The sequence below is a fragment of the Hordeum vulgare genome, chromosome 7H (genome assembly GCF_904849725.1).
Source record: "Hordeum vulgare subsp. vulgare chromosome 7H, MorexV3_pseudomolecules_assembly, whole genome shotgun sequence".
In the NCBI taxonomy this organism is placed as follows: Eukaryota; Viridiplantae; Streptophyta; class Magnoliopsida; order Poales; family Poaceae; genus Hordeum; species Hordeum vulgare.
Genome location: NC_058524.1, coordinates 160,112,283 through 160,127,429, shown reverse-complemented (window position 1 = coordinate 160,127,429; position 15,147 = coordinate 160,112,283).

The window sequence follows — 15,147 nt, the reverse complement described above, 5'->3', positions numbered from 1 at the left end:
CTGGCCTCAGGGAGGGCTGGGAAGGACCGGAGGTCACCGGCGATGACCTGAGGCGACGGCCAGATCTCGGGCTCGTCGGTCCAGTGGCCAAGGGGCACGGAACCGAGGGGAAGAAGAGGGGAAATGAGCGCAAGCTCACGGGGAGTGCAGTGGAAGGCTTAGACAGCTCGGGGAGGTGTTGTGGGCGACGAATCGAACGAAGCTCGTCGGCGGCCGAAGCTTGAAGACGACGGTGCCGTGGGCGTTGCAGGGATCGGGGGACCTTCTCCTTCTGCAAGGATGACCATCTCGTCGAGGAGGAGCGATTGGAGCACTCGGGGGGGGGGGGGAGATCCTGTGGCTAGAGGGCTTGGGCAGCTCGAGCTCGAGCTCCTGTCAATGGCGGCAGAGGGGAACAGAGCAACCGAGAGGAGAGGGGCGGAATGGGTCGCGGGAATGGATAGGGCCGTGCTCGGGGAGGTTATCCCCGCGCGTGCCAGCGCGAAGCGGCGGCCAGGGAGGCAGGGAGCTGCGTGGAGGCGTCGGGCGTCGCGGCGGCCACCTCCTGCTCCTACTGGCGAGGAGGAAGACGACACGGGAGCTGGGCCTGGGCCAGGTAAGCGACAGGTAGGTGTTTTTCCTCTTTTTTTCTTGTTTTGTTTTCTGATTTACTAACTATTTTGATTTGCTATTTATTTCAGCTCCAAAATAGTTTATAAAATTATTTTGAACACACCAGAATATTAGTTGGAATATATCCAACCATTCCTGAAGTTTTCAGCATTTTTGAAAACTTAAAATTTTTGAATTCTAATTTAAACTTGAATCCAGTGGCTTTTTGCATTTAAATAAAATGCCAAAAGTGTTATGAAAATAGTTTTCTTCACTGCTTATTTGCTTTCAAGAATTATCAGAAAAGTTGAACTTTTCTTGAGGCCATTTTGGGTTCATTGATTTTAACAAGTTCGGAATTTCCTTTAAATTGAGAAGTGGCTAGGGTTTTTTGAGTTTTGCTTTGCTTTGATCTTGTTGCAATTTTCTTGGATGCAATGCAAAGAAGATATGACCACAATGCTATACTTTGGTTAGGGTTCCAGGGATGTGACAACTCACCCCCACTCAAAAAAATCTCGTCCCGAGATTTAGAAGTCGTCGGGAATAACGTGGGATACTCAAGTTGGAGATGATCCTCTCTTTCCCATGTTGCCTCCTTTTCAGAATGATTTGACCATTGAACTTTAAGAAACTTGAGGTTTCGATGTCGAGTGGTACGCTCAGCTTGATCAAGAATACGCACAGGGTATTCTCGGTATGAAAGGTTATCTTGGAGATCAAGCGTTTCGTGGTCCACTTCACGGATAGGATCCGAAAAGCAACGCCTGAGTTGCGAGACGTGGAAGACATCATGAACCTTGGAAAGATGCGGAGGAAGTTCCAACTGGTAGGCAACTTCTCCTCGTTTGGCAAGAATGCGAAAAGGACCAATGTAACGAGGAGCCAACTTGCCCTTGATACCGAATCGATGGGTACCCTTCAAAGGTGTAACCCGAAGATAAGCCTTCTCGTCAACTTCAAAGGTCACAACCTTATGATGATGATCATATTGGCTCTTTTGACGAGACTGGGCTGTTTTCAACTTTTCATGAATAATGCGAACCTGCTCTTCTGCATCCTGGATCATATCCGGGCCAAAGAGTTGCCTCTCTCCGGTTTCTGACCAATTAAGAGTTGTTCGACATCTTCGTCCATAGAGAACTTCAAAAGGGGCTTTGCCCAAGCTTGATTGATAACTATTGTTATAAGCAAATTTGGCGAATGGAAGGCACTTCTCCCAATTCATACCGAACGATATAACACAAGCTCGGAGCATATCTTCTAGGATTTGATTCACTCTTTCTACTTGACCACTTGATTGAGGATGGAAAGCAGTGCTAAAGGATAAGTGAGTCCCCATAGCATTCTGAAAACTTTCCCAGAAACGAGAAGTAAAGATACTCCCACGGTCTGAGTTAATCTCCAGGGGAAGACCATGAAGAGACACTATTCGCGAGATATATAACTCTGCTATCTGGCTAGCTGTTATACTCTCACAAACTGGAAGAAAATGAGCTACTTTGGAGAGACGGTCAATGACCACAAAGATAGCATTATTTCCTTTCTTGGTCTTGGGAAATCCGGTAATGAAATCCATACTGACTTTATCCCATTTTCATTGAGGAATAGCTAAATGTTGAAGGGTGCCAGCAGGCCTTCGATGTTCTGCCTTAACTCGGCGACAAACGTCGCAGTTAGCAACGAACTCAGCAATTTCTCTCTTCATCCTAGTCCACCAAAACGTCTGGCGTAGGTCCTGATACATCCTAGTACTACCGGGATGAATGGTGAGAGGAGAATCATGAGCCTCCTTAAGGATTAACTGCCTTAGATGTGAATTCTTAGGAACCACTAGACAATTCTCGAAGAACACAACACCTTGATCATTCATGGAGAATTCATTAGCGTTTCCGCTAATAATATTCTCCCTGATCCGTGATATACCCTTATCACGCTTCTGGCCAGCTATAATTTGGTCCTTAAGGGTATGCTTCGCCACCAGGGTACAAAGGAATCCTTGAGGAACAATATGGAGATTTAACTTCCGAAATTCCTCATAGAGATGTGCTTGACCTCGTTGTAGCATCAAGTTATTACAATAAGATTTACGACTTAGTGCATCAGCCATAATATTGGCCTTCCCCGGGTGTAAGTTATCCCTAAGTCGTAATCCGAGATCAACTCAACCCACCGTCTTTGCCTGAGATTCAAATCCGACTGGGTGAAGATATATTTCAGACTTTGGTGATCAGTGAATATTTTGCAACGATTACCAAGAAGGTAATGTCGCCAGGTTTTAAGTGCATGGTCTACAGCTGCAAGCTCAAGATCATGTGTGGGATAATTATCCTCATGTGGACGCAACTGTCGAGACGCGTATGCAATCACATGACGTTCTTGCATGAGAATGCAACCTAATCCTTGTCGCGAGGTGTCGCAATAGATAACAAAGTCCTTAGAAAAATCTGGTGGTAGCAACACAGGTGCGGAAGTCAGGCGTGTTTTCAGTTCCTGGAAACTATGCTCACACTATGGTGTCCACTTGAAATTTTTATCTTTCTTGAGGAGTTCAGGTAGAGGCTTTGCAACCTTGGAGAAATTTTCGACAAAGCGGCGACAATAGCTCGCTAGACCAAGAAAACTCCTAACTTGCTTAACAGATTCAGGTTGAGTCCAATCAAGGACAGCTTGAACTCTCTCGGGATTGACAACAATACCCTTACCAGAGATTACGTGACCTAGATAGGTCACTTCTGGTAACCAAAATTCACATTTTGAAAACTTGGCATAAAGGCGATGCTATCGAAGTTTCATCAATACCAGCCTTAGATGCTCGGCATGTTCTTATTCGTTCTTCGAGTAGATGAGAATATCATCGAGGTATACCACGACGAATTTATCCAAATACTCCATGAAGATTGAATTCATCAAGTGAGAGAAGGTGGCTGGGGCATTGGTTAAACCGAAGGACATGACGGTGTACTCGTATTGGCCATAACGAGTAACAAAAGCCGTTTTTGGAATGTCCCCGTTCTTGATCTTGATTTGATGGTATCCCAACCTCAAATCCATTTTGGAGAAGATCGAGGATCCAGCGAGCGGATCATACAGGTCGTTCATCCTGGGGAGCGGATACTTGTTCTTTATGGTGACCAGATTAACTGGTCGGTAATCTACAACCATCCGATCCGTTCCATCTTTCTTCTTGACGAAGAGGACGGGACAAGCCCAGGGAGAAGAGCTAGGTCGAATGAAACCTTTATTCAAAGCCTCATCTAGTTGCTTCTTAAGTTCTGCTAGCTCCAGGGGTGCCATTTTATATGGTCTTCTGGCTATTGGAACGGTTCCCGAAACAAGATCTATCACGAACTTTACATCTCTGTCAGGTGGAATTCCTGGCAGTTCCTCTGGAAAAACATCCGGAAAGTCACGGACTACCGGAATGTCTTCAAGTTCCGGAAGAGGATTGGCATTCAGGGAATAGAGTTGGCATTTGGCAACTCAAGTAGAGACATTGACTATCTCACCCAAGGGATGGGTAAGATGAACATTTCTGGAATGAGTATCAATCTTGGCATAGTGAGCTGACATCCAGTCCATACGCAAGATGATATTAATATCCGAAGATTTCAGGGCTATCAATGAGGGTAGGAAAACTAGCCTGTCTACTAGAATTTCATTGTCATAGGTTATCCTAGAGGTTTGCCACTTACTACTAGGAGTTTGGACAACCAATGGAATTGGCATATCACAGAAAGACATGTTATGCAACTGTGCATAACTTTCTGAAATGAAGGAATGAGAAGACCAAGTGTAAAAAAGAACAGACGCTGGGTGATGATTAACAAGGAGCGTACCCAGTATGACGTCAGGATCCTCTGTAGCTTCTTCTGCTGAGACATAGTTCACACGACCACGTGCAGGAGTTGGCTTCACATACAAAGCTTTGCCCGACTTGCCTTGCCCGACGGACTTTCCTAGTTGGTTGGCACCCACATTCTGAGGACACTCGCGGGAATAGTGCCCTGGTTCTCCACACTTGTAACAGATCACTTGGTTGGCATGTGGTGCAACATTTCTAGATGGACCACCATAGGTTTTTGCTGGAGGATTGGACTGATTCGTCTGAGGCGCCACATAGGATGGCCTTGGAGTGTATCTTGGCGGCAGAGAACTGTTTGGAACATACAACCTGTGTTTTGGAAATGCGGAACCAGATGACGAGCCAAAATCACGGGAGTGCTTCTTTGTGGCTTCGTAGTCGGTATGACCACTCTCGGCACTGATCGCCTTGTTGACCAGGGCTTGGAAGCTTGTACATTCGTGGAGGCGCAAATCACGACGAAGCTCAGGGCTCAGACCCTTACGGAATCTTGCTTGCTTCTTGGCATCAGTAGACACCTCCTCTGTTGCATAGCGGGCGAGGTTACCGAACTCGCGGCTATAGGCATCCACGGTCAACTTTCCTTGGGTGAATGCACAAAACTCTTCTCTCTTTCTGTCCATCAGGCCCTCTGGAATATGGTGCAGACGGAAGGCTGCACTAAAGTCTGCCCATGTGGCTGCTGGTTCAGCAGGACTCATAGCTTCAAAGTTCTCCCACAACAGATTGGCGGGTCCTTCCAGAAAATACGCCGCAAAGGTCACCTTGTCGGCCTCAGAAACATTCGCAGAGCGAATCTTACATGAAATACTGCACAACCAATCATCAGCGTCGAGGGGATCGACGAGTGATGGAACTTTGGAGGATTCAGCTTCACAAAGTCATTGAGGGACACTGCAGCATTCCTAGGCTGACGAGCCGTATTTTGCTCAGTACGCTCTAACAGTCGGTTGGTCTCCCTTTTGTTTCTCTCTGCCTCAAGCATAACTTCTGCCAGAGAGGGCGGGTGAGGCAGGTCTTCCTGCGACGCTTGACTACCCTCGCCTTGCTCATGAGCAGGGGCACGGTTCAATCTGGTGAACACCATCCTGACAAACAAACTCACAGCTTAGACGAATATCAACATCAATACTAGCTATGGATTAAGAATGCACTGAGCACATGGAATGCGGAAATGAATATCCGAACAACATGGTAACAAGCAACTGCTATATATACACCATGGTTCATACACACCCTTACATAGTTCAGTACAACCTTAACCGAAGAGCAGACTACTGAAATTATGAAACTACTCATCAGAGGCTTAGAAGCTTCCTATACATTATTTATCTATGCCTCCAGAATTCATTTCACATCACAAGCATACTTCACAAGTCACACAGGACTGTGAACATACAGCTACTACCATACTATCCTTCCACTCACGGTTCAGGCATCCGCATAGAACATCTCATAAAGATTGCCTCCATGGCCTGGAAGCTCAACCTGCGGGTCAGGAAATACTCTAGCGTGAGATCCCTGGGATCCGTAGCTACACGGATGTGGCCTTGGTCCCCTGACTGGTGGTAGTAGGGGTCCCAGAAGAGGGGTGACTCCTCCTATAGCGGGCCAGTTAACATGAGCCGGAAGATGGGTTCTAACGGGGTTCAGCATCTCCATATCTCCATACCGTGTCTCGGCTACCAGTGCCGGCTGTGTCAAAGCCGTCCACAGACGGGCACGTGTAGCATAAAGCTCCATGCAGAGGGCACGAGCATCCCTGTCTCTATTCTCTAGCATCTCAGTAGTGGACTACAGCAGCGGATCCTCCATAGAGGAATCAAAATAGACCCCACTGAGGTATCCCTCTTCACCTGGCTGAGAGGCACGAACATAGCAGAACTCAGAATTCTGCAGCAGTGCATGTCTCGCCCTCATAATGGTCAGCATTGAATAGGCAGCATCTTGTACTGCCATGTCAACAGTGACTCCCAATCCATAAGACCAATGGATTGTCTCCTCAGCTCCAGGGTAGTCTAAAAATACCCTAACAATGCAGATATACTGGTTCTGGTTGAAGTCTCGGTACTGTTCCTCCACTGTGTACTCTGGGTACCAGCGGTAGCCGCACACCGACATCACCCTGACCAGCATGGCCGTATGACCCTGCACATCAATGCACCTGGTCAAACGAACCACCTGACGAGAAGGACGGCCACGTATCTGAAAATAGAGAGTAATGCAAAAGCATTAGAGCTCTGAATGCAAAATTGGGCAGCATAACGGCTTTAAATGCTCAAAAACAATTTTGAGACAACCCAGAAAATAGAATAGCGTAACCACTCAGCTATCAAGTTCAATTCTCTCATCATCAAACTTACTTCCTTTTCCTAGGGATAAAAGAAACCCAAAATATCTCTCGACCCGTAGTCTTATAATCTACCGATCAGAAACACGAGCCTAGAAGAAGATGAGTAACCTAGTCCTTAATTCCCGCAGAAAAGACAAGGATGACCAGAATAGAATAACTTGAGAAGAGAACAAGAATCTTACGTTCCCTTCCACAAACAATTCCCTTATATATAACTAAAGAAATTCTAGACTCAACTTCGACCAGTTTGGCTTAGTAGTCCTACAGTCAGTCAGGCTCTGATACCAACGCTGTCGGGACCCCGATCCTAAGCCATAGGAATCCAGCCTGTAACACATCGCATCTCTTTGCGGTCTCACGCACGGTTATCCCCACGGCTGCAGCCTTACCTTAGCCGGGACCGTTTGCGCCCTTTGACTCGCGTATGCAATTGTGTCGCTAGCAATCCAATGACAAAGAACCCGGATCGACATGTCTAGTCATAAACCAAAGTGGCAGTTCCACACAGGGACATGCATACATGACCCAACAAAGCAGGTGTCGGTCACCAGCGAATGTAGACGAGTCGTAGCAAGCTACAAGGACTCCATTACATCGCGTGACATTTCCCCATCGGGGACAGACACAACAACTAAGAAGGACACATGCCGGTCAACCAATGTGTCCGGAGCAGTAGCGAACTACCATGGCTCGTTGGATCACAAAGGGGCATTTCCCTGTAAGGAATGCTACTAAACCCTACGACTAGGTAATCGAACCCCATACATATCAGTACGACACACGTACGCATGGCATACCGATATGTATAGATACATCAATGGCATCACAACAAAACCATAAACATACAAGCTTTATTTAAAAGGCTCGGAAGAGCCACACACATAATATTACACAGTAAGGGTCTCACAACCCATCATAGCACTCATTCAAGTTACAAGCCAACGGAAGTAGGTAAACTGTCTGAGTACAGACAGATGAAACTAGAAGGCACATGGCCTGACTATACTACATACCCACCCTAGGGCCAGATCGTAGTTGGGATACCAGCTACTCGTCGTCGTCGATGTCTAGGAAGAACCCTCCATTAGGGTCATTAAAAACCTCTGCAACAATATTAAGCAAATATGAGTACTGAGGTACTCAGCAAGACTTTAGGATAACTATATATTCATGCAATGTATCAATAAGGAGTTCTGGGGTTTCATGCGGAAAGCCAGCATTTGACTCGTGGCTAGACAACTTCCATTTTAAAATAATTTTATGACAACTTGATTTCTCGCACACGAGTCCACTAACACCACAACAATACTCCATCGTGGAATCATTCCGTCTCCACACGGATATGCCGTCCACGACACTCACGCTTATCTTGACAATTTTATGAGTAGCCATTAAAGTTATCTATGAACAACATATGTCTCCAAGTAGTCCATATCCGCAGATGCGGCTTTTCGAATAGATCATAACCCTGCAGGGGTGTACTTCTTCACACACGCTCTCGCCACTTATCGCCATGTGCACGTCATGCACCTCGACAACCTTCAAGAAGAAGCCCAGCGGGGGAGTCGGCCACGACCATTAACCACGCTAATACTTAGTACAGGTCTATCGCCTATCTGAAGGTAACCCGCACGGAAGTCCGGCCGAGGTTTCCGCCATGGCCCCAAATGATGTGCGCAGGGTTCCCAAGCCCACCATCCGGGTGCCACTTGGTACACCGTGCCACTGCCTACCGCATCACAGCCCACCTCTCAGGTGAGCGCTATGCACGGCCTCCAGCATGACTATAAACACCAGAAACTACTTGCAACTCCTCGACCGGGTACTAGGTGATTAATAAGTCGAGCGGGGTCATGTTTCAGGGCCCATCATGTGGTAGTATTTCGTCTTGGATTACATACACGGAACTCAGTTCCTAAGGACGGTTCCAATGAAACAACCCGCCATGTACTCCTACATAGCCTTTCACCGGTACCTTTACCAAATCAGGTTCAACACACAACCTTTACTTACTGAACACATTCTCACAATTCTGTTCATCTCCCAGATGACAGACCATACACAACTCCAAGCATAGCATGCATAACAGGATAAGGCACATCATGGCTCAAACATCTACCAGGTATGCTAGGTTGCAAGGTTCAGCTATTTACTGTGACAAAGATAGGTCATGCAAAGGAAGTGGGTTCAACTAACGTGCCAAAAGCATTTGAAGCATTTGATACTAATGCAATAAGTAAGTGTAGGAGCGAGAACATGGGATTTATCGCGATGATCAAAATGGTTGCTTGCCTTGTTGCTCAGAGGAGGGACAATATCCGTCAGTCGGATATTCGGTGGAATCCGGAGGAGCGGAGCCTACCGAAAGAAATGACAACAATCAATAACAACCATATGCAACAAAATGATGCATGAGCATGGCATGAGGATTAGTGAGGCCAGGTCATCCCCTGCCGAAGACTGACCGGCGGCGACCAGATCCGCGGCGGATCTTTGCCGGAGAGTCGTCGGAGATGGCTGTAGTGCTCGGGATCGAGGGCCGAGAGCACTAGGAGGATCCCCAGGCTAGGCCTCATCCAGTACTAGCCTCAGGAAGGGCTGGGAAGGACTGGAGGTCACCGGCAACGAGCTGAGGCGACGGCCGGAGCTCGGGCTCGTCGCTCCAGTGGCTTGGGGGCACAGAACCGAGGGGAAGAAGATGGGAAATGAGCGCAAGCTCACGGGGAGTGCAGTGGAAGGCTTAGATGGCTCGGGGGGGAGCTGTGGGCGAGGAATCGAACGAAGCTCGCCGGCGGCCAAAGCTTGAAGACGACGGTGCCGTGGGCGTTTTCGGGCTCGGGGGACCTTCTGCGTCTGCAAGGATGACCAGCTCGTCGAGGCGGAGCAATTGGAGCACTCGGGAGGAGATCCTGTGGCTAGAGGGCTCGGGCAGCTCGAGCTCGAGCTCCTGTCAATGGCGGCAGAGGGGAACAGAGAAACCGAGAGGAGAGGGGAGGAATGGGTCTCGGGAATGGATAGGGCCATGCTCGGGGAGGTTATCCCCGCGCGTGTGAGCGCGAAGCGGCGGCCAGGCAGGCAAGGAGCTGAGTGGAGGCACCGTGCGTCGCGGCGGCCACCTCTTGCTCCTACTAGCGAGGAGGAAGATGACACGGGAGCTGGGCTTGGGCCACGTAAGCGACACGTAGGTGTTTTGCCTTTTTTTTCTTGTTTTGTTTTCTGATTTACTAACTATTTTGATTTGCTATTTACTTCAGCTCCAAAATAGTATATAAAATTATTTTGAACACACCAGAATATTAGTTGGAATATATCCAACCATTCCTGAATTTTTCAACATTTTTGAAAACTTAAATTTTTTGAATTCTAATTTAAACTTGAATCTAGTGGCTTTTTGCATTTATATAAAATGCCAAAAGTGTTATGAGAATAGTTTTCTTCACTGCTTATTTGCTTTCAAGAATTATCAGAAAAGTTGAACTTTTCTTGAGGCCATTTTGGGTTCATTGATTTTAACATGTTTGGAATTTCCTTTAAATTGAGAAGTGGCTAGGGTTTTTTGAGTTTTGCTTCACCACTTGCTTTGATCTTGTTGCAATTTTCTTGGATGCAATGCAAAGAAGATATGATCACAATGCTATACTTTGGTTAGGGATCCAGGGATGTGACACTAGATCGTTGCACATCCCGGTACACTGCCGGAGGCATTTCCTACGGAGTCATCATTGCTCTAAGTATTGAGTTTTGAGTAAATAAAAGTGTGATGATCATCATTATTAGAGTATTGTCCCATGTGGGGAAATAAAAAAACAGAAAAGAGGCCAAAGATGCCCACCAAAAAAATGAAAAAAGAGGCAAAATAGCCCAAACAAAAAAATGAGAGAAAAAGAGAGAAGGGGCAATGCTACTATCTTTTTCTACACTTGTGCTTCACAATAGCACCATGTTCTTAATGATAGAGAGTCTCTTGTTTTGACACTTCCATATACTAGTGGGAATTTTCATTATATAACTTGGCTTGTATATTCCAATGATGGGCTTCCTCAAAATTGCCTTAGGTCTTCGTGAGCAAGCAAGTTGGATGCACACCCACTAGTTCTCCTTTTGAGATTTCACACACTTATTGCTCTAAGTGCATCCGTTGCATGGTAATCCCTACTCATTCACATTGATATCTATTGATGGGCATCTCCATAGCCCGTTGATACGCCGAGTCGATGTGACCATCTCCTCCTTTTGCCTCACAACCTCCACCACACTCTATTTCACCTATAGTGCCATATCCAGGCTTGTGCCCCCCCTCGTGGCTCCTTTGCCCTATTTCTTCCACCAATAAATTCTATAAAAAACCAAAACTGCCAGAGAGAGCCACGGAAATACTTTTCCACCGCCGCAAGCTTCTGTCTCCGCAAGATCCCATCTGGGGCACGTTCTGGTGCCCTGCTGGAGGGGGGATTCAGACACGGAGGGCTTCTTCAGCAACACCATTGCCTCTCCGATGATGCGTGAGTAGTTCACCACAGACCTTCGGGTCCATAGCTAGTAGCTAGATGGCTTCTTCTCTCTCTTGGATCTTCAATACAAAGTCCTCCATGATCTTCATGGAGATCTATCCGATGTAATCTTCTTTTGCCGTGTGTTTGTCGAGATCCAATGAATTGTGGATTTATGATCAGATTATCTATGAATATTATTTGAGTTTCCTATGATCTCTTATATGCATGATTTCGTTTCCTTGTAATTCTCTTCGAGTTGTGGGTTTCGTTTGGCCAACTTGATCTATAATTCTTGCAATGGGAGAAGTGCTTGGTTTTGGGTTCATACCGTGCGGTATCCTCACCCAGTGACAGAAGGGGTAGCGAGGCACGCATCGTGTTGTTGCCATGTAACATCCCAAATTTCCTAATTTGGAATGTTTTACATTGTAGCTAAGCATCTATGCATATTGATTGAAATAAAGTTTGCATTTGAATTCTTTCGATTTTCTGCTTTTGCATTTCTATTTTTCTTCACACGAGAAATGCCGGGAAATAATTTCTTGCACGCAAGAAAGAGCGGAGGAAACTGACCCTCCAAAAATGTGAGGCATTTCTGAAATATTTTGAGCCAAGGAAACCAAAGTTTTATTGTGAAAAAAATTGCAAAAAAAGAAAATATGGCATAAGGGCTTTTTCTGAAAAAAAACATTTTTTAAAGTTTTTATTTTTGCCTTGGAAAAATGTTGATCGTGTAGAGATTTTTTTTTCTGAAAATTTTGGTATATAATACCCCATATAAATTATTTTTATTTTGTTTCCTTTTATTCTTTTTCTTGCTGTTTTAAAAGAAATACAAAAAAAGGAAGATTTTTGGGCCAGATCCCCATCGCTGGGAGCGAGATCCCACGCAAACCGCCGCCTCCAGCCCCCTCGCACCCCTTCTTTCCTTTTCTTTTTTTCCTTTTCTTTTTCCTTTTCTTTCTTTCCTTCCCTCTTCTTCTTCCTTCCTTCTTTCTTTCTCCCGTGCCTTTCCTTCACAGCGCCACTGCCCCCATCCATGGCGCACCTCGTGCCACCCCCTGATCCGACAGGATCACCCCCCCCCCCCCCCGATTTCCCCTTCCTCCCCCCACGCCCCCTCGGCCCCCCTATATAAGCCGCCACCCCGAGCCCCCCCTCGGCCCCTCCTCCCGCGACCGCCACGCCGCCCCGCCCCTATAGCGCCCCGCCGGAGAAAACCTTCTGGAGCCACCCCTCGCCACCCTACCGCGCCACCGCACGCCTCCCCGCCCCAACCGAGACCACCATCGAGTTCACCTTGTCCACCGCGCTCCATTTTCCCCCTTAGACAGCCCCCTCACCGCTCCACGCTGCCGCTCCTCACCTCGCCGGAGACCGAGCTCCACAGGAACTTCCCCGACCGCCCCTGCTCTTCCCTGGCCACGAAGCACCCCGCCATCGCCACCATTCGACGGAGGAGACCCGCCGCCGTCCTCCTCACACCTCGGACACGCCGGATCCTCGCCGGAGCCACGCCCCCGACCACCGCCACTTCTCTGCCTCACTGGAGAAGCCCCTGCAGACCCTCCCCACGGTGAGCCTTTTGTTTTTCTTTCAACCGTCCGATCTGCTCTAAATGGTATAGATTAGACACTAGGTACCCCTTCGGTTCTTTTAAAAGAACCGGCGGTTCTTTTTATTTAATTAGTGAGCCAACGCGGTTTGTCTAGTTTGCGGCCGTTCGCCAGTTAGCACCGCAGTGCACACCTCCCTGACCAATCAGGAGCTGCCACCTACCCCCCGTTGACTAGTTAGTTCTTTGTTTTTTTTTCTCTGTTTAATTCAAAAACAGAGAAAGTTGTAATCTTGTTTCCCCTATAACTTTGTATCTAGAGATCCAATGAGATTGATTCTTTTTCCAGTAGATCACAAATGTTCTGTAGTTTTTAAAAACATATAATTTGTCTACGTTTGAAATTTGAAAATTTGAATTAGATCAGATTTAGTTTAAACCTTGTTTTTCTTATTCCAGGAGTTTAAAAAATGATTTTTATTTGATTCCTTTTGCTACTGCTTCCTAGTGATTATATCTTACTGTGGTATAAGTTTCAAATTTTTTTAAATTTGTTTTACTTGGGGTTTTAACAGAAACAAGTTCTGCCTTAGTTAGGTGAAGTGAATTATTTCACTTTATGCCATAGTTACTCTATGCTTGCGATGTTATTTTACTTGTTGATTAATTGTAGTGCTTATGGTGTGTATTTGTTTGTATCGGTAGATCACCCAGAGTGCGAAGCTTGTTACTTAGAAGCGCTCGATCAAGACAACTATCATCAAGGCAAGTCATTTTGATCATACTATCTCCTATGTTTTTCTATGCATGGTAGTGTCACCTTTCTTTGCCCAATTGCATGCTGCGTAGGTACTTGGAAATTTTAGTATAGGTTGTAGTATCATGTGGTAGGCACACAACAACCCCGATACTTGGCCCGGGACGACAATTTCATATTGCTATGCTTGAGTAGACGGGATTTTCGGTTGAGTGCATAACACGAGTGATGCGAGGATGATTAAATAACCAAGACCGGTTAAATAAGATTTTCAAGACCTCGTGAAGAAATGCAACTCTGGGTGAAGGACGGTTTGACGGGCTCCCTGGAGAAACCAGTGGACGACCCCGGGATGCTGGAGACGACCATGACATCTTGCGGAAAGCTTCACCCAGGCTCGAAGAGACGGACGGAGGCTTCAAGACCCGAGGCTTACCTGTACAGCCACAAGTCATTATGGGCTCTGGCTTGGTTGGACAGCGCGGCGACTCTGGACAGGCGGTGCTAGCAGATGTAGAAGAATGGTAGGAATGGATGGGCACCGACAGGGATTCAGAGGGACCCGTTGAAAGACCATGTTTTGATCATCCGATCTTCAAACACCCTGAAGTGCGAGGACATACTCGGAGGTGATCAAATCTTGTGGGGAACGTGTGCAAAACTCTACAGAGTGCCGAACCTAATCGATTAGCCGTGTCCACGGTCATGGACAACTTGAGCCGAAGGCATTGAAATTTCCCTGAACTCTCGACACAACTTAATAATGATGGGGGTATTAACAACAACTCGGGTACGAGAATTGGTTGGCGGAACCATCTCGTTAACAACAAACAATGTAGTAATATTTTGCTTTCAGCCCCTCTTGTTGTAGGAGAAAAATTGGCTTTATGCAAAACTTCTAGCCCCACCTGCCAAATATGCATGTAGAGATAGTTGGTTATTATTTTACCCCTCTCTTTGATGACTTGCCGGCATATTCCATATGCTGACCTACACGGCTGCAACGTATCATGTTGCAGAGTACTTTTCCGACCAGGAGCGAGGCTACGATCTACGCTCAACGACATGCCCTGGAGTCGGATGGACTCGTCTACCTGATGCTTCCGCTAGTCTTCGTTAGATATCTCATGAGATGGCCTTCAGCCACTTTATTGTAATTCATTATTGTAATAAAGTACTCGTTATGAGATTTCGATTAATAAAGCTGTGTGATTGAACTCTTGATATATACATTGATGTACTGAGTGTGTACCAGCATGATCTTGGGATGGTAAGGAAACACTAGAGGCTTGACTCGTATTGAGTCGGGTCGCTACATGCCATCAAGGGTAAAAAGATGGGGTTTATATCTATTGCACGAGTTTATCCCTCTACATCATGTCATCTTGCTTAAGGCGTTACTCTGTTTGTTATGAACTCAATACACTAGATGCATGCTGGATAGTGATCGATGTGTGGAGTAATAGTAGTAGATGCAGAAAGTATCGGTCTACTTGTCTCGGACGTGATGCCTATTTGTATGATCATTGCCTT